This window comes from Cetorhinus maximus, chromosome 5 (genome assembly GCF_964194155.1).
Source record: "Cetorhinus maximus chromosome 5, sCetMax3.hap1.1, whole genome shotgun sequence".
In the NCBI taxonomy this organism is placed as follows: Eukaryota; Metazoa; Chordata; class Chondrichthyes; order Lamniformes; family Cetorhinidae; genus Cetorhinus; species Cetorhinus maximus.
In genome coordinates, this window is record NC_135883.1 from 147,381,645 (window position 1) to 147,402,813 (window position 21,169).

Genomic DNA, 21,169 nt, shown 5'->3' on the forward strand with positions numbered 1-21,169 from the left:
TAGCAGCCCAACTGCTGCCTGGACTGACCTCAATCATATCAACACAGATGGTGAACCTTCCTGATCTTAGTCCCTTAACTTGCTGAGCCATCAGTACAAGCAGGGTCCAAATTCAGTCCACAACTTGTTGCACAAAGTAACATTGAACAATAAAAATGGACTCTGTCCTTCCATTGGGAAAAATTCAATCTAATCTATTAGTTTCTTGGTACAGTAATTAAATTAAACTTTAAGGGCTAAGATAAAAGCAAAATACTGCAGATGCTGGAAATCTGAAATAAAAACAGAAAGAGCTGGAAAGAGTCAGCAGGTCTGGCAGCATCTATGGAGAGACAAACAGAGCTAATGTTTTGAGCCATATGACTCTTCTTCAGAGCTCTGCTGCACTCAGTGCAAAGAAGCTGTTGCTGGCTGCCTATTCTGACACTGGCTGCAAGTAGGAGCTCCGGGGAAGAGGGAGGGCTCCTAGGTCCCTTAGTGTTAGAGGCAGGCAGGAGGAGAGGCCATGTTTCCACAGGAGGCCCTCAAGGATCACCCTCTGAAGGGAATGGGAGCAGGTGATCAAGGAGATTAATGAGCAGGGAACGCATCTTCACATGACATCTCCTACCCACTATTCCACCAACCTCTCACATTACTCAATATACCACACCCCTGTCAATCACTCAGCAGCAGTCCCTGGTACTCAGGACTCACCCTTAACCTTTAGGTACTCCACCTCACCATCACACACTTAATAATGATGCCAGTCTCACAGCAGATCGTGCATCAAATCAGCCAATACTGCTGTTTGACGTCACGATCTGGCCAGTTGGGAAGCTCCAGTGCACGCATGCATGCTACAGCCCTTTCCAATATGGGCCACCAGACAGGCTGTGCCACAGCCAGCTGGAGGCGCTGTGTGCACCACTCAGAGGGTCTCTGGCTTCCACAGCACTGGTTCCAATGGCACCATGGTTCAATTTCAAACCCCAACATTTTAAACATCTATTTATGGTGATGATTAGTGAATTTTGGCATCCAATACTCCAGGGGCTGGGAACTATTTTTTTTGGAGCAAATGTGCTTTTCTCCATATCTCACATAATTTCCTAAAATTATATTCTGCAAAAAAAGTAATGCTGAATAATATAACATGGTGTGTAGCTCCAATTATTTAACACTGAAATAATGTCAGTAGATTCTGGTTTTGGATCAATTTTATCCCCTTCTCTCCTGAAGGCATCAGCTCCTGATGACATTCAATTTCCACCTCTTTAGGTATGAGCCTATACAATGAGCATTAGTGGATAATTCAGAAGTTAGCCATGGTCCAATGCAAAATTTAAGTCATACAAATCCTGGAGTAGCTGAACGAGATTAAACCTCTTCTTTAGTTTGATAAAATAACCCAGTTTTATAATTTCAATTAGGACCAGTGATAGCATTGAATCAAAAGTTGTGTGTTCCTGCCCTACTCTATCTTAATACTTGAGACGGGTGCTAAATTATTAGAGGTTTTGCTCTTTGGGTGAAATGTTAAACAGAACCTATGCTTTAGGTGAAAACTAAATGAACCAAAGGCAACAGTGAGAATGAACAGGGAGCTTTTCTGATCCCCATTCCTCTTCCAACCAACAGCCCTCAAAAAACAGCCTTGTAAAAATCATGACCTTCCTGGCCTAAAGTAGTTCCAGAAATAAGTATATTAAGTTCATGCACCTTAAATCCCATTGTTTTTAAAACGACAGCATCAACCTTACCTTTCAAAGCCCCCATCGTTTCCCCCATTCTCAACAAATCAATTCTCAACTCTTCTGTCCTCACTAATTACCATTCCAAACCTGCCTTTCCTCTCCAAGGTCCGTGAAAATATGTTTCCGCCTCCCAGATCCATGTCTATCCCTCTGTTAACTCCCTGTTTGAAATCAGCTTTCCACCTCTACAGCCCTGCTCAAAGTCCTAAATGACACCCTCTTATGAAAGTGATACATCAGCCCCATCCCCCAGAATCCCATAACCCTTCTAGAGTCACTGATCCACTGAGTTTGATGATCCTTCTCAAACACTCTCCTTCAATACTCAAAAAAAAAACACTCTCCTTCAATACTCTACTTGGTTGGACTCACATCGCTTGGATCAACTCAAGTTTTCAGAACTGTTGTCGCTGTGATTTTTGAAGCTCGCATTCATTTTAAATTTAAAGTAAGGCTATAATATCTTAAAAATGAATAAAGGCACAGGTCTGGCAATTCTAGCTTTAAATACAGCAAATTTCAATTAACAAAGGGTGATACCGACAGTGACAAGGCTTTCCCTGAATGATGCAATAGTTATACTTCAGGACAAAACAAAAACAGAATTACCTGGAAAAACTCAGCAAGTCTGGCAGCATCGGCGGAGAAGAAATCAGTCAACGTTTCGAGCCCTCATGGCCCTTCGGCAGAACTGCAGCATAGTTTCAACAAGGGAGAAATATAAATTGGTTTAAGGTGGGTGGGGGGGGGGCGGGGGAAGAGACACATTGAGGGTGTGGTGTGAGCAGATAATGATCAAAAGATGTCACAGACAAAAGAGTCAAAGAGGTGTTGAAGGTGGTGGTCTTTGTCTGAGAAAAGTGCTAATTAAGAATGGAAAACAGGATATTCAAAGTACAGCTCTAGTGGGGGTGGGGTGGAAAGACTAAAGGTTTTAGTTTTAGATTTAAAAATAATGGAAATAGGTGGGGAAAGAAGAATCTATATAAATTATTGAAAAAAAAAGCGGGTGGGGGGGGGGAAAAGAAACGGGGTGGGGATGGGGGGAGGGGGAGTTTAAGATCTAAAGTTGTTGAATTCAATATTCAGCCCAGAGGGCTGTAAAGTGCCTAGTCGGAAGATGAGGTGCTGTTCCTCCAGTTTGCGTTGGGCTTCACTGGAACAATGCAGCAAGCCAAGGACAGACATGTTGGCAAGAGAACAGGGTGGAGTGTTAAAATGGCAAGCGACAGGGAGGTTTGGGTCTTTCTTGCGGACAGACCGCAGGTGTTCCGCAAAACGGTCGCCCAGTTTGCGTTTGGTCTCTCCAATGTAGAGGAGACCGCATTGGGAGCAACGAATGCAGTAGACTAAGTTAGGGGAAATGCAAGTGAAATGCTGCTTCACTTGAAAGGAGTGTTTGGGCCCTTGGACGGTGAGGAGAGAGGAAGTGAAGTGGCAGGTGTTGCATCTTCTGCGTGGGCATGGGGAGGTGCCATAAGTGGGGGTTGAGGAGTAGGGGGTGATGGAGGAGTGGACCAGGGTGTCCCGGAGGGAACGATCCCTACGGAATGCCGTCAAGGGGGGTGAAGGGAAGATGTGTTTGGTGGTGGCATCATGCTGGAGTTGGCGGAAATGGCGGAGGATGATCCTTTGAATGCGGAGGCTGGTGGGGTGATAAGTGAGGACAAGGGGGACCCTATCATGTTTCTGGGAAGGAGGAGAAGGCGTGAGGGAGGATGCGCGGGATATGGGCCGGACACGGTTGAGGGCCCTGTCAACGACCGTGGATGGAAAACCTCGGTTAAGGAAGAAGGAGGACATGTCAGAGGAGCTGTTTTTGAAGGTAGCGTCATCAGAACAGATGCGACGGAGGCGAAGGAACTGAGAGAATGGGATGGAGTCTTTACAGGAAGCGGGGTGTGAGGAGCTGTAGTCGAGGTAGCTGTGGGAGTCGGTAGGCTTGTAATGGATATTGGTGGACAGTCTATCATCAGAAATTGAGACAGAGAGGTCAAGGAAGGGAAGAGAAGTGTCAGAGATGGACCATGACGGTCGTTGACAGGGCCCTCAACCGTGTCCGGCCCATATCCCGCGCATTCTCCCTCACGCCTTCTCCTCCTTCCCAGAAACATGAAAGGGTCCCCCTTGTCCTCACTTATCACCCCACCAGCCTCCGCATTCAAAGGATCATCCTCCGCCATTTCCGCCAACTCCAGCATGATGCCACCACCAAACACATCTTCCCTTCACCCCCCTTGACGGCATTCCGTAGGGATCGTTCCCTCCGGGACACCCTGGTCCACTCCTCCATCACCCCCTACTCCTCAACCCCCACTTATGGTACCTCCCCATGCCCACGCAGAAGATGCAACACCTGCCACTTCACTTCCTCTCTCCTCACCGTCCAAGGGCCCAAACACTCCTTTCAAGTGAAGCAGCATTTCACTTGCATTTCCCCTAACTTAGTCTACTGCATTCGTTGCTCCCAATGCGGTCTCCTCTACATTGGAGAGACCAAACGCAAACTGGGCGACCGTTTTGCGGAACACCTGCGGTCTGTCCGCAAGAAAGACCCAAACCTCCCTGTCGCTTGCCATTTTAACACTCCACCCTGTTCTCTTGCCAACATGTCTGTCCTTGGCTTGCTGCATTGTTCCAGTGAAGCCCAACGCAAACTGGAGGAACAGCACCTCATCTTCCGACTAGGCACTTTACAGCCCTCTGGGCTGAATATTGAATTCAACAACTTTAGATCTTAAACTCCCCCTCCCCCCATCCCCACCCCGTTTCTTTTCCCCCCCCCACCCGCTTTTTTTTTCAATAATTTATATAGATTCTTCTTTCCCCACCTATTTCCATTATTTTTAAATCTAAAACTAAAACCTTTAGTCTTTCCACCCCACCCCCACTAGAGCTGTACCTTGAGTATCCTGCCTTCCATTCTTAATTAGCACTTTTCTCAGACAAAGACCACCACCTTCAACACCTCTTTGACTCTTTTGTCTGTGACATCTTTTGATCATTATCTGCTCACACCACACCCTCAATGTGTCTCTTCCCCCGCCCCCCCCCACCCACCTTAAACCAATTTATATTTCTCCCTTGTTGAAACTATGCTTCAGTTCTGCCGAAGGGCCATGAGGGCTCGAAACGTTGACTGATTTCTTCTCCGCCGATGCTGCCAGACTTGCTGAGTTTTTCCAGGTAATTCTGTTTTTGTTTTGTTTTGGATTTCCAGCATCCGCAGTAGCTTTTAGCTTTTTGTTTTTATAGTTATACTTCAGGGTCTAGCCACTATACAGAAGTAACTTAGGCATCAAATGTGGCCATAGTTACACAAAATTGAACAACAATCACGAAATGATCAAACAGTTTTTAAAAATGGCACCAGTATGCACAGTAAATCTCCCCTTGGTAACCATTTATCATCTTTAAAAATTCTTTCATGGGATGTGGGTGTTGCTGGCCAGGCCAGCATTTATTGCCCATCCCTAATGGCCCTTGAGAAGGTGGTGGTGAGCTGCCTTCTTGAACCGCTGCAGCCCATTACTGATGACCTATCAGCGTGTATAGTCCAACCCCACCCGCCTGCAGACTTTTAGAATTTCTTCAGCAAAAACTGTCCTGCTCAGGCATTGGTGCTGCCTGCTGTGTTTACTGAACCAAACAGATTAAGAAGGCCCAAGTTTGGCCCCTGATTTTGGTTGAATTAGGCAAATTCCACAGTAGGACAGAGTAATTGGCTTCAGTGTAGCTGGGCTGGGCACAGAGGCAAAAAGAAATCAGTCATGCTCCTGACTGATATGCAGCAAGCTTGGCTGGAAAGCAGAGATGTGTAACAGCAAGTTAGAAACAGTCTCAATTGTGATCACCCATCACATGGGCATTGTTGTTGGGAGTGGGGTTAATCCCGGAGAGCTGACAGCTCCTATGAAATGGTATCACAACATTATCTCACCATCTGCAGGAGGAAAGAGAACATCTGGGGCTCAGTGAAGTATCCATCTTTCACACTGAAGGCATGCTGCCAAAACTCCTGCTCCCCAACACAAAGTGAGGCACCTCCATAATACCAACGGCATTTGAGACTTGCACTTTCAGGAGTTCTAAACACACAGAGCCAGATTCTCACTGTCCCAGATCTTTGACCTCCAACACATATTGATTTGAAGTGGCAGGAAGATAGACAAATGGGGAGAGTGGTGTACTCTTGTAAGAGCTGGAGTCCTGAGAGACTCTCAGAGTAGTGGTTGCTCATTAATTTTCCACTACGACTCTACCCTCCTCACCTCTTCTGAAGGTTGCAATGTCAGAGAGGTCCTGGCCATACCCATTTTCCTTTAGAAGGCACTAGATACAAATGCCATCTTTTCCCCCTCCATTCAACCATCTAGTGAGTCTAGCAATGTTACCTTTGAATGCTGTTTTTATTAAGAGGGCATGTTTTGTTAAGCCTCAACCGCATCATTTTTACTGCATTTTGTTTATTGAAAAAGTGTGTTGACACTCAATTTACAGAGAGAGGAAATGAAATGGCATTCCTCCATGGACAGAACATGGTCCCACTCTTAGCTTTACAAACATTAATATCACCTAGGGTGAACACTATACCTATGCTATATTAGGACATTCACACACAATTTGCACCTTAAGATGAAGATGCTGAGTAATACTCCAATTCTGCTGCTCTAACTGCATTACGAAGCAACGAAGCAGGTAGCTTAGTTCTGCAGGACTGACCACTTCCAACCCTCACATACCCAGCAGTTCCATACCAGTGAGTAAAGAAAGAACTCACATTTGCACAGCATGTTTCAGATCCTCAGGATGTTCCAAAGCACTGCACAGTGAATTAACTCATTTTGAAGTGTAGTCATTCTTCCATTGATAAATGTGGCAACCAATTTGAGCACAGCAAGTTCCCACACAGCAACGAGATAAATGACAAGATTATCTGTTTTAGTTACTTAATAGCAGGGATAAATGTTGGGTCAGGACACCAGGATAACTCCCTTGCTTTTCTATGAACCATGCATTCTTTGACATTCACCTGGCCAAGAAAACAGGGCTGTGGTTTAATGTCTCATCTGAAAGATGGCTCCTGTAATAATGCAGTACTCGCTGCCCTCACTAGAATCATACAATCATATAGCATATAGAAGAAGGCAATTCAGTCCATCAAGCCTGTGTCAGCTCATTAAAAGAGCTACCTCATTAGTCCCACTCCTTTGTTTTCCCCGCAGTCCTGCAATTATTCCCTTTCAAGTATATTCCCAATTCCCTTTTGTAAGTTACTACTGAATTTGCTTCCAATGCAGATCATAACAACTTGCTGCGTAAACAAAACTTCTCCTCATCTTTTGACAATTATCTTAAGCCCGTAACCTCTGACTACTGACGCTCCTGCTACTGGAAACATTGGAGTGTTGCATTGGAGCGTCAGCCTAGACAATGGGCGCAAATCTGTGGAGTGAGGCTTCACCCAAAAACCTTCCTTTTCAGATGCAAAAACAGTGCCAATGAAGCAAGGCTAACACTCACAAATAATTTCAACCAGTGTGTTGTGGGCTGTAATGGCCATTTCACCCTAATCACCGTCTTAAGCTGTAGACTGTTAAAGACGGGTGAGGCAGTGGGTACAAGCCTGTGCAAGGAAGGGGAACCTGTGTTGCAAATGAGGCAATTTTTTTCATCCACCTGATTCATACAAACAAAAATACAGGTTGTGTCAGTGAGAGGGTTAATTACAGTAATACCTACGAACCACACCCAGGATAAAATGTGTTCATGATGTGTTAGTCACCATACCAGTCCTACCAGTTGCTCCAAGCTCATGAGTAAATACATATCCAGTAAACACTATGCAAGTCTCAGATATTCATCACAGTGAAAGATGTGCAGTCCACGAACACTATTCACCAGCTAACAGTCTAGACGGCTCATTCAGTACAGTTCATTGTTTACCTTCGGCACCTGTAATCCTGGCCAACAGGCACATGAGGTTCAATAGACCATTGTGAAGAGATGTATCTAAGACAACACGCATCTAAAATGACTTTTATTCACTTTTGTCTAGAAAACAACTATGGAAATTCTAACAGATGCAACAGTAGCAATAAATAAGCTTGATCCTTTTCAAATCCCTTTCTCCCCATTGCCACTTCATTAACAACTGTTGTTGTTTCCATTCTAATAAAACCACTCCAATACAATACAAAAAAAGACAGCCGTTACTTTGGACAAACTCTCACTTCACCTGTGACAGCAAAGATCTATTAGCATAAAGAGATGTGCTGTTTCTGTGACAAAAGCCCATTTGTGTAGGGGATTCACAAAAAAAAACCAGTTCTGTTAATTTCAACAACTTTTGCAATTACCATTAAATCTCACTGCTGGCAATAGTCAGACCTGATCAACATTGAAAACATTTTGCAAACTAAACAGCTTCAGTGCCTGGAAAGTGGAAACCTGATTTACAATGTTTCATACAGGCTAATTTCCAGATCAAATAGAACCCTATTCTAGGAGTGCTCGAATTCGAGCAGCACAACCACTTCCTAGCCACAGACCCTGTATTCAGACCTAATTCTACAGAATATATTTCAACTGCAATCTCCTAGTTCTGAATTATCAATGTTTAGAGCAAGTACCAAGCCACATTTGCATCAGAAATTAACCACATACCTGATATGCACAGGTCTCAAAGTACTGAATCCATTGCATCAATTTTAAGAGCTTTCTAGTAGCCCTGCTGACCATTTGTCTTACCTGTGTGCATCAACCAATCTCATGTCTTTCATTCAGACCTTCTTGATTCATCCTTGGAAAATCTGTAAAAGTGGTTTGGAAGTGGGTGTCAGCCTAGAAAACTTGTGGGAACAGTGTTCAATGTCTCGTCACTTTAATCTGGCAACATTAATTACCTATCATTTGCAAAGGTAGTCAAATATACTGGTAATAGAAAGGGAGGTAAGGAAGACAGAATGCCATTCCGACAATATTAAATTCTCCGTAGCTTTCAATGTAATTGATTTTCTCATTATCAATAAATGTGGAGAGGATGGAGGGAAGCATGCTTTATTTCGGGAGGGATGAATTTTGCATTTATTGAAGTGAGACATTGTCATTGCTGAGCATTGCAATCAGTCACCTACTTTAAGCATCCATTTGACATAAAATGCTAGGATGACATGATAGTGCTGTATAAATGAAAGTCTGTTCTATCCAATGTTAGTATTAAACACTCTCTCCATCAGGTACTATATGGGAGATATTGAGATTTCTAATCCAATAATGGCACTCAAACTAATCATGAATGCTGACCAGTTATCATAAAACCTCAGTGAGGTCAAGAACGTCCTTCAGGGAAGGGAACCTGGTTCTGCTATTCATTCTTGCCTACAGATGACTCCAGTCCTACACTTTGTGGTTGATTCTTAATGCCCTCTGATATGACCAAGCAAGCCACTTGGCTGTAAAAACAATAATTATTTCTGAAGGAGGTGCAACACCACCTCAGGGCAATGAGGGATAAGAAATAAATGCCGGCCTTGTCACCAGGAAAGGATACTATTTTGAGGATACCTTTTACGTACGTACATTGTTAAAATTTTATGACTAAGGATTACTGTATATTGGGAAATAGTTTTCCAAAAAGCAGATCATATGACACAAACAAGTTGTTTGATGTTTGAAACATGACTCAAGATCTGTATTTCCTCTGCTGCTACTTTCCTGTTTTGAACAAATAGGAACTCTAGCAGAATTGCTTGACGTTTTTTGAAGGTTAATGTAAATCATATTAGAACTATTTTATGATTTCCAGTCAGGAATGTGTAGCGTTATGTACAAATTAAGTGGTAGACATTTAAATTGCGAAGCACATTTGCACAGCAACAACTGGCATTTATATAGTGCCCATAATTTAATAAAATGTTCCAAGGTGCTTCACATGAACATTATCAAGCAAAATTTGACATCGAGCCAGATAAGGAGATATTAGGACAGGTGAGCAAAAGCTTGGTTAAGGAAGTAGCAAACTCTTAAAGGAAGAGGGAAAGAGGTAGAAAAGTGGTGAGGTCTAGAGAGGGAATTTTGGAGCTTAGGGCCTGAAGGCACAATTGCCAATGGTAGAGCAATCAAAATCAGAGATATACCAGAAAAGGCCAGAATTGGAGGAGTGCAGAGTTTTCAAAGGATTGTAGGGCTGAAGGAAGTCATTTTAGATAGGGCAGGGCAAGACCATGGGCTGGATTTAATGGGGCGCTGTGGTCCTCATGCCCCAGCTAAAAAAATTGGGGGAGAGCCCACTCCCTCTGCAATCAGCATTAAGTGGCTGGAGGTGGGATTTTGCCCCTATCTGGGAAGGAATCGGATGGCTGGCAGCTTTCTAGTCCCAGCGGCACCACAGGGTGTAGTGGCCAATGCTGGGAACACACCAGTCCCGAAAAAGAGAAGCCTGGAGTCAGACGGAAGTCTGGGGTCTTGCCAGGGCCAGTCGGGCAAGCCACTGGGAGGAGGGTGAGGGAGGTGGGGGTCTTGGATTGACAGGCCAGGGGGGTAGGGTAAAAGAGTGGAGAAGGCCTCCAACTTGCCCATGGGCCTGCACAGGCAGTCCTCCCCCTTGCCCGACACCAGCCCACACAGCTAAAGCTGCCAGGCTTCCCACATGGTTTGAGCCTCCCCAAACCCCCACCACAGTTAAAGTACCCACCCCGGGATGTGGCCCCTAAGTGGCCACATAAGGGATTCAATAGGCCCAAGGGCAGGCAGGCCATCCGATGGCTCCCGTCTCATGTATTATGCTGGGAGAGGGCAGGGACGGGCAGGTAGGTGGCAGGCATGGCGCCCACTCGATTATTCATGCCCCACCCCCATCTTCAAACCCACCAGTGGGGGAGCCTTAGACCCAGCTCCATGAAGAGATTGAACACTGGGATGAGAATTTTAAATTTGTTGTTGATTCGGTGAGTCATCAAGCACAGGGGTGATGGGTGAAAATGGGACCTGGTGCAATTCAGGATGCAGGCAGGAGAGTTTTGGATGAGCTCAAGTTTCTGGAGGTTGGAAAATGGGAGTTTGGTCAGGACAGCATTGGAATCGTCGTGTTTGGAGGTAATAAGAGAGTTGATGAGGATTGCAGCAGCCAGTGGATGAGACAGGAGCAGAGACAGGGCGATATTACAGAGGTAGAAGTAGGTGGTCTGAGTTATTGGAGAGGATATGGAGTCAGAAGCTCAGTCAGGATGTCAGGATTGGGAACGGTCTGGTCCAGCCTCAGACAGTGGCCAGGAAGGGCGATGCGATCGATAGTTAAGGAACAGAGTTTATGGAGGGTGCTGAAAATAAAGCCTTTAAACCAAAGGGGTAGGTAGTTAAACTGCATGGCTACAAATTTAAATATAGGATTCACTCTCTCCAGCATGAGTATCATTCTGAATTGGAGGTTCAGTGCTAACTCAAATAATTAGGAACATAGCAATAGGAGTGGCCACTTAGCTACTTGAGCCTGTTCTGCCAATTAATGAATTCATGGCTGATCTGAGACTGACTCCAACATCCCAGCTTTGACCTATTCCCTCAATATCTTTGGTTAACAGAAATCTCTCAATCTCAGTTATAAAATTAGCAACTGATCTAGCAACAACTACCATTTGCGAAGAGAGTTATCTGTGTAGAAACGTTTCCTAAGTAATTTCACTCCTGAAAGGTCCAGCTCTAATTTTTAGGATATACCCACTAGACCTAGATTCCCCAACCAGTGAAAATAGTGCCCCTGTATCTACCAATCAGTTCCCTTTAATATCTTGAAAACTTTGGCAAAATCACTCATTAATTTCTAAATTCCAGAGAATACAACCCCGGTTTGTGTAATTTCACCTTGTAATTTAATCTTCGGAATCTAGGCACCATCCTGGGAAATCTCTGCTGCACACCCTCCAAGGCTGATATTATCTGGCGCATTTTTTCCTCATCAACCAACAAATTCATGATACAGTGCCCTGGCAACCTCAGATAAATGACGAATTCAGTATAGCCAACCAGGACAACATCCAGGCTTGGGCTCATAAGTGGCAAGTAACATACACACACAAGTGCCAGGCATGGCCATCCACAAGAGAGAGTCGATCCAGCTCGAATGGACATTACAATTACCAAATTGCCCACCATCAAAATCCTAAGTGTCACCATTGACCAAAAGCTCAACTGGACCAACCAGATAAATACTGTGGCTACAAAAGCAGATCAGCGTCTGGGGACGGAATTGTCCCAGGCTTGCACTAAGTGCGGTAGCGGGTGGGTAAAACAACATTTTACCTGCCGGTCGCAAAAGCCCGCTTTTCACGCCATATTGTCCCAAACCCACCACATTAATTCCACATTCCCAGGAAACATGCCGTTTCTATGGCAGGCAGGCTCTCATTTGCCTGCCACGCCATCATCTCACCGCTTCACCACGCCAGGCGCCATATTTAAAGTGCAGCCATGCGCATACCTCTCAGTGCTTCCAGTCCATGATTGCTGCAAAGACATGGCCCTGAAAGGCAAAAAGGCTGCAGCCTCTGGCATCCCTTGAGCACCTTTTTGGTGCAGTACAGGCTTGCTGTGAAATCCTCTGCCCACGTTCTGGGCACAGGATGGGCAGCAACCTCACTAATCCGGCTTGGAAGGCGGTGGCAGCGGTGGTCAGTGCCAATGCCCTGCAAAAGAGGACAGCCACTCAGTGCCACAAGAGGATGAATGATCTCCTCCATTCTGCCAGAGTAAGTCAGTCTTATCATCGCTCTCAGCTCACACACACACACAAACCCATCACACATCCACAGGGCCCTCACTCACTGCCAGTTCAAGGGGCACCACCATTCACCCTTGCACACAATCCTTAATTGTCCTCATCCTATCCATGGGACCACTCACCACCCACACATGCCAGGCATACTTATCATCTGGCCTGGCAGGTGTCCTGCTTACACTCTCTCCATCTCTATTCATGCAGGACAAGCTGGCACCCAACAAGAGGGAGAAGTCACTTACCAGTGGAGGGATGCCTGAAATCAAAGTCCTCACAGACTTTGAAAACAGAACCATCCAGCTGGCCGGTGAGGACCTGGACCATTCCTGTGCTGACGGTGAGATCGGCGGTGCTCTACCAAGTGAGGATCCAGCAGTGCAACATCCATCAGTCAACCATGCTGTGACTGATGTGTCCTGTTTCACAGGCCACTGCCATGCACTAATTTTCTCCCCTTGCTTTCGCAGGCACATCTGGGAAACAGCAGACAGAGTCCATGACCCAGGGCCTCCAATCAAGCCCGGAAGAAACCTCTGAAGAGGAATCAGAAAGCACCTTCATTGAAGCCCCCTCACAGCGCTCACCCACACCCTCCACCAGTGCAGAGACTCAAGCCTCAGTGGGACCAAGCTTTACAGTAGCCATGGGATCACAATCTGGTGAGCACATCGCACTGTCTGATCCACAGCAGGCGGCGGCAGGGACTTCCCAGGTCTCTGGCACTTGGAGGACTGCTGGAGGCCAGAAATTTGCGGAGTCCGGATCAGATGATGAGCCTCTGGACTCGGTCATGTCATAGTTGCTGGAGCTGCAAATGCAAGCTCGGGAACATCAGGAAGGGATGTCCGGAGCACTCCTCAGATTTCAAGGCACGATGGAGGAGTCCATCCGTCTTCAGGCTGAGGTGATAGCGCCGGCATACCAACACATCGAGGTCAACACGGGTAGGATGGCGGCTACCATGGAGACCTCAGTCCAGGACGTTGCTCTTGCACTGCTGCACGGGCTCAACTCCATCACTGATAGTTTAAGTGAGAGGGGTGCAAGGCATCTTGATCTCACTCCAGCTACCCCTTCTCCTCAAGGAGTCAGCCAGGGGCCATTGAGCACCCAAAGTGGGGAGGATCAGCAGGTGCATACCCCGAGGTCATCCACCCAGGTGACTCCGGGCGAGTCCAACCCATCCAAATTCCCTTTTCCTGTGACCCCAGCAGCTCCAGCTCCACAGGCTGATGAGGGTGCCACTGCCACACAGCAGATCCCTGAAAACAGGCTGGGGCCTCCAGGTCTCAGCCCCCCAGAGGACACCCGTCAAAGTCATCATGGACAGGGCATAGCAGTCAACAGGCTGTCTCCGCCTCCGCTGTGGATGGCCGTGGAGCACCAAGACGTAGTGGCAGGGTTAGGGAGATTAGTTGCATAGCCTGGGCATAGGAGTTAATCACTTGCACATAATGTTCACTATTGTCAATAAACTCTCAAGAATGTCTCCCTGCCTATGGCTGCTTGTTATGATGAGCAGTGTTTGTGTCACTCAGATGTGAAACTTTTCTGCACAAGATAAAGGCAGGTGTCCCAATCCAGGGCCTCTTCCCTGTGCTTTGTGCAGCCTTCAGACCAAAGTGATGGTCCGGCCTCAAGCTCCCTGGACACATTACTGATTCCTGAACGTCGATGGTGCCGGTCATTGCTGCCAGAATGTCGTGGGCAGGCATCACAGAGTTCTGCCATTCTCTCTGTGTGCTCTCAGCACCTTTAAGGTGGAGCTGGCCCCCATCTCTTCAGTATCTGGGACCAGTGATGCTGTGCTCCTGAAGGGGTCAGGTGCTGAAGGAGGACAAAGGATCAGATGCTTTTAAAGTTTCATGGCTGAGAAAAAAAAATCATGTCTCTATGATACGACCCTGATCACAGAACGCAAGCGAGCTGCCCTCAGCCTGACAGGAGTCAGACATTCACAGAGGTTATGTGAAGATCTATGGAGTGTCCTCACTGCATGTTGTCATCATCCTACTGCAATCGAGCGATTATTAGAGCCTCCACTGCATCTCCGTGACAGAAGCATTATCACAGAGGGAATATGCATTGACATAAGCCGGACTGGAGTCAAATGTTCATAGATGCAATGTGAGGATCAATGGGGTCTCCATACTGCATATTGTCATCATCCTCCACAAATCTAGCAGCTATGAGGGCTTCCCAAGCACGCCTGCCTCGTCTAGCCAGTGCGAGGGCCTCATCCCTGTCATCATCGCTTTCAAGCACCTCCTCACCCTCAGCCCCATTGATGCCCTCATCCAAGGAGATCTCCAGCTCCTCAATCTCCCCCTCAGCCAGCTCCTCTCCCCGTTGCAGTGCCAGGTTGTAAAGGGTGCAGCAAGCGATGACAATGCGTGACACCCTCTGTGGACTATATTGCAGGGTTCCACCAGACCAGTCCTGGCACTGGAACCTCATTTTCAGCATCCCGATGGTCTGCTCCACCAAGTTGCAAGTTGCAGTATGAGCCTCATTGTACCTTCACTCTGCTGCAGTCTAAGGCCGCCGCTCGGGTGTCATCAGCCACGGCCTCTGCGGGTAGCCCTTGTCCCCAAGGAGTCATCCCTGCAGCCTCTGTGGACCCTGGAAGATTTCAGGGATCTGTGACCGACTGAGAATGTAGGAGTCGTGCACACTTCCTGGAAATCATGCACAGATCTGCAGGGTGCATTTGTGGTGGTCACACACCAGCTGCACATTCAGCGAATGGAATCCCTTACATAGTTGACCGCTTGTTGCCGCGGAGATCTGAGCGCTCTGTGAGTGCAGTCGATGGCACCCTGCACCTGTGGGAAACCCGAGATATGGGCAAATCCAATCACTCTTGCATCCTGGTCCCAGGTGAAATGCACAAAGTTGTGTGCCCTCGCGAAGGTGGCATCTGTGACCTCATGGATGCATTTGTGGGTGGGGGCTTGTGATATTCCACAGAGGTCCCCAGTGGATCCCTGGGAGGACTCACTGGTATAGAAATTGAGCGCCGCTGCCACTTTCACAGCCACTGGCAGTGGATGCCTTCCATGTCCCTGTGGCACCAAATCCTGCAGCAGCTGGCAGAGGTGACCGATCAGTTCTCTAGACATGCACAGTCTTCAGTGACACTAGTTCTCGGTCATCTGCAGGAATGAAAGGCGGCGTTTATAGACCCTGGGTATAGCTAGGTGTCGACCAGCGATGGCTTGCTGTGGCACTTTGGCAGCATGTGCGAGAGCCCCAGCCGCCCCTTCTTCCAGCGGGTGCTGCTCCTCTCTCTGCCCAGCCAGGTGCCTCAGTCGCTCTCTTCTCCGTCGTCTGCGCTCTCTGTATGCCATAAGGCATACAGCTAGTTCACCAGGCTCCGCATTCCTGATGTACTCCTCCTGCAGGATGAAAGAGAGAGACACATGTGTTAGCGTGGATGTACAAGAACTTATCTTGTTTAAGTCTGAAGGCCTCTCAACACATTCCGGAGAGTGCTGGCCACCACTTGGATGGCCAGAGATTAGTGCACTGCATGGCTGCCTGAAACTCCACCTCCTTCCGCCCCACTCTACCTGACCGATTGGCAGCAGCTTTGCCCACTGGGCTGCATGCTGTGCTCTCAGCTCAGGTGCAGGCATTCTCCTAACTCACACTGCAAGGCTGCACTGTTAGTTTGAACCATGGGGGAGACTGGCCCATACGGGATGCTGACATTGCAAGGGGCTGTGAGTCACCAGTGACTGCGCCATGGCCAGCTTTAGCGAGGAGATTGTACAACGTGCCCAGTTGTCCGACTGTTCTGCAGTCCACTAAAACGCTCATTACTTTGCAGTCTGTGCCTGAGGGGTGAAAAGCTCTGGAGCACTGGGTGGCATTTTGATGCCTCTGCATTGCTTGAGTGGGCAGAGAAGCTAGAGGCCCGACTCCAGTCATATCAATGTGGCTGCGCCTGAACTGTCTCAGCTGCAGAGGAATGGTCACTTTATACAAGGTGTCCCTAATGCGTGGCCTCTTCCCTCCCCACCCCCCCACCGCACATGTGCTTGTGCACTACCTTGAACCGCAGGGCAGCCTTTGCTACCCCACCCCACCCCCGCCCCAAACTTGAAGTCCAACAGGCGACCCGGGCAAGCGCGCCGCATTGTTATTGTGTACTCACCTCCGAGTTCCCTTCAACGCCTTTTGAATGCTGTTGTGAAACATGTCGGCGTGATGGGTGGACGATCCAGCTGGTGGCGGGGTTGGGGGAGGGGGTTGGCAATTCCGGTGGGCTGGCCTTATAATGATATGCTGATGTATCACAATGAGGTTCCTGACGTCCAGTGGCGGGAAATGCGGCCCGTCATTGGCAGGCGGAGCAGACGATCGTAAACTGGTTTCACAATGTTGCGAACCGATTTTCGGCCTCCTCACCGTATTGCCCGCTCACGCCACCAAACACGGCCGACGCCAGCGGGCACGGAAAATCCCAACCTGGGTATTCTACAGCAAATGACTCATCTCCTGACCCCTCAAAATCTTTTCACTTACAAGGGACATCAAGAATGTGATGGAATACTTGCTTTGTTGCGTGCTGCAGCAAAAACAGTCAAGTAATACAATACCATTCAGGTCAAAGTTGGCAGCCCATCCATCAACTTAAACATCCACTTCCTCCACCATTGACATGCTATGGCTGCCCATTCTACAGGATGCTCTGTAGCAACTCCCAAGGCTTCTTCGATAACAGCTTCCAAACCCACAATCTCTAACACCTACCTAGAATGCTAATTCAAACTTCACTTCACATTCTATCCTGACTTGGAAATACACCACCGCTCCTTCATTGCTGCTGGGTCAAAATCTTGCAACTCCCTACCCAACTACACTGTGGGAGCACCACATGGAATGCAATGGTTTAGGCAGGCAGTCCACCCCTACCTTCTCAAAGGCAACTAGGTGTGGTCAATAAAGGCTGACCTTGCTAGTGACACAAACATGCCAATAATTAACTTAAGAATAATGCCCAGAGCAGAGGGACACACATAAAGGTAATTCTATGATCCCGCACTCCTAAAAGAGAAATCAAACTGCTGGGTTACAATAGAGATATTGTTCCAACAACCTAACTCCAATCATTGACTCATCTCCCTTTGATCATGGCATGCCACTTCACATGCCAGATTTTAGATTCATCCCTATAGCAAGATTCCTGACTGCAATAGTTTTAAGGGAGAAAAATAGCAGTACAGAGTCTATCCTAAATTTAAAATATCCTTTGGATATTTTTGCTTTTTAAAAGTTGGCTATTATTGGGCTTCTATTTTTGTTCTGACATTAAGAGGTCCCTGGTAGACACAGTGTGCTTTTTCAGACATCACGGATATAGCCCAAAACAACCAAAAGAATGACACAGGGCCAATTCAGCAGCTGCATGAAAACATGATTATTTTTGGGTTGAAAGTACAGCATTGTTCCGTGTTACACTATTGAGTCAGATGATATTCAAACTTTCTTTTGCAATGGTCCTTGCAGCAAATTGAACAAATTTCTGTCTTGTTCTTCAATTCACATGAGTCTAAGATTTAAAGAACAATTGATGACAAATTGAATGCAAAATATAAGATACTTATTATATATGCACTTATTTAATACAGTGAAACATTACAAGGCGATTGACGAGGGGACAGGTCAGACACTGAACAGGAATTTGGAGAGGTTGAGGGGAGGTAACAGCTGGGGCAGTCAGCGACGTAGGTTTGTGGTAGTTTTAGGTGATGGGAAGAGATGCAGCCAGGCAGAGGGGTTGTTGCAGTTGTTGTAGGAGAATTCTGGATCTCACCAACATGGCTGAAGGTTAGCGTCTACTTCAATATCAGAGCCAAGCAAGTGTAATGATTCAAAGAAGGAAGTTTTCAGCACAGCGCTTCTCTTAACATTTTCAACACCGTGCTAGTTCAGTGTCCCTTGAGTGGTTGGACAGCAAGGTTTTACTAAGAAACAAAATGCCTCCACAGCGAAGCCTCCAGAAGCGATGATGGTGCCCAATTAGAAGGTGAACCGCCTTGTAGAAAAATGTTAAAAATTTAAAAGTTTAAAATTACTTTTAAAAGTAATTCTTTTAAAATTACTGACAGCAATTGTTTTTAAGCTTGAGGGCCTTATCTTTAAGTATTTCTCCAACAGATTGCTTACTAACATTACACACCTTGTTCCAAGCCAGGAACTAGAATTGTCACTACTGTCTCTGAAGTTGCCTCTGTAACCTGCAAAGAATTGGTTTGTTATTTACTGGTACATGAGAGCTTAGCATTGCTTACATTGGTGGAAGCCTCTGATGATATAGTATACAAAGCTTGTTTGTAGCATATTGTTAAAATTTAATCTGAACTTTAATCCTGTCCCAATGCCCTAATTTTTTAATGACGTGACTCAATTTTCACCAAACTCAAAGACTGCTAGTTTCAAGATTTCTTTTTGGAGTAACGCAGTATTAAAAGAAACATATGGGTAAATTGCAGATGCATTAGTCATAGCACTCTAGATTCGGGAATTGTAACTTTAGATCGGAAAATTGCAAATGTTACCCAGTATTTCAGAAAAGAGGGGAGGAGAAACCAGGAAAATACAGACCACTTGAATACTAGTTATGGGAAAGATCCTGGAATCTATCATCAGGGAGAGAGTGACTGAGCTTTTGAACAAGTATGAGTTGGTCAGAGGGAGTCAGAGTGGATTTGTGAAGTGTAGGACATATCTGAATAAACTAGTTGAATTTTTGAGGAAGTCACTAACTTTTGTTTGTTGCCTTTATGGACTTTCCCAGAAGATATCTGATGAGGTTTCACACAAGAGGTTATTAGCAAAAATTGGAGGTAACCTTGTGACAAGGGTTGGTAATTGGTTAGAGAGCTGAGATAAAGGAATGTAGTCTGATTGGTGGCATTGACGCTGGTGGCCCTGAGGGATTTGAACGGGGACTGCAATTTAAGCAATAGAGAAGTATTTACCCAAGTTAAGCTATGTGGCTCAGTGAGTTGTGTAAATGCTTACATGAAGTTACAAAGAGACGCAATTCACTAAAAGTTAGTGCACAGGTACAAAGGGTAATCAGAAAGGATGATAGAGTGTGGGGCTTTACCTCAAAGTGGGCTGGAATACAAAAAAAAAGATATACTTCAGTTGTACAGAGCTCTGTTTTGGCCACCACACCCCAGGAAGGATATAATAGCTTTGTAGTGGAGGTCCAGTGCAAATGCAGCAGAATAGTACTAAGGGTTAGAGGGTTAAATTGCAATGGCCAGGTTGGATAAACTTATTTTGTATTCATTTGAACGTAGGAAGAGTGAGTTGTTTAAAATGATAAAAGGATTTGAAACAGTAGATATAAAGGTGGTAATAAAAGCAAAAAAAAGCTAGAAATACTCAGTGGGTCAGGCAGCATTTGTGGGGAGAGAAACAGAGTTAACTGACAGGATTTTACTGCAAGCTTCCAATTGGCCTCTGTTAATTGGCCTTAAGTGACTATTTACCTCCTTTAACTGGCGACCGGCACTTGTGGATAGGTAACCCTTCCACGGCTAATCCCATCTCGGGCAAAACAGCCCTGAGGCAGGATGGCAAGCGGGCATCCTGGCCTGCCCTTGTACTCATCCCCATGTTGGAGTGAAAGTCCTGCCCTATTAACTCTGCTTCTCTCTCCACAGATGTTGCCTTAGTATTTCCAGCATTTTCTGTTTTTATTTCAGGTGTCCAGCAACTGTAGGGTTTTCCTTTTGGTGGAGAGATGTTATTTCCTCTGGTGGAAAAATCTGGAGGTATTATCAATATTAGAGATGAGCCTTTCAGCAGTGAAATCAGGATGCTGTTTTTTCTTTTTCCCAAAAGGGCGCAGATACTGGGTCCATTAATGATGGGGACTGAGTGTAATGTATTCAAGTTTACTAATGAAACAAAGTTAGGTAGGAAGCTGGTTGGAATTATACCTAGCACAAAGGAAGATGGTTGTGGTTGTTGGAGGTCAGTCATCTCAGCTCCAGGACATCACTGCAGGGGTTCCTCAGGGTATCATCTTTAGCTGCTTCGTCACTGCCCTTCCTTCCATCATAAGGTCCGAAATGGGGATGTTCGCTGGTGATTGCACAATGTTCAGCACCATTCGCGACTCCTCAGATACTGAAACAGTCCATGTCCAAATGCAGCAAGACCTGGACAATATCCAGGCTTGGGCTGACAAGTGGCAAGTAACATCCACGCCACACAAGTGTCAGGCAATGACCATCTCCAACAAGAGAGAATTTAACCATTGCCCCTTGATGTCAAAGGCATTACTATCACTGAATCCCCCACTATCAACATCCTGGGGGTTACCATTGACCAGAAGCTGAACTGGACTAGCCATATAAATACTGTGGCTACAAGAGCAGGTCAGAGGCTAGGAATCCTGAGACGAGTAACTCACCTCCTGACTCCCCAAAGTCTGTCCACCATCTACAAGGCACAAGTCAGGAGTGTGATGGAATACTTCCCACTTGCCTGGATGAGTGCAGCTCCCACAATACTCAAGAAGCTTGACACCATCCAGGACAAAGCATCCCACTTGATTGGCACCACATCCACAAACATTCACTCCCTCCACCACTGACGCACAGTAGCAGCAGTGTGTACCATCTACAATCTG

General features: G+C 46.4%; 1 long non-coding RNA gene across 9 annotated transcripts in view; it reads right to left on the reverse strand.

Annotated features, from left to right (window-relative positions):
• The window catches only part of LOC144681001 (uncharacterized), a 585,681-nt gene that overhangs the window by 114,461 nt on the left and 450,051 nt on the right, over nt 1-21,169 (reverse strand). For all 9 annotated transcript variants that reach the window (XR_013576664.1, XR_013576666.1, XR_013576663.1 and 6 more), the window contains exon 7: nt 8,487-8,548. This is a non-coding gene — a long non-coding RNA (uncharacterized LOC144681001). The remainder of the gene's footprint in view (nt 1-8,486; nt 8,549-21,169) is intronic.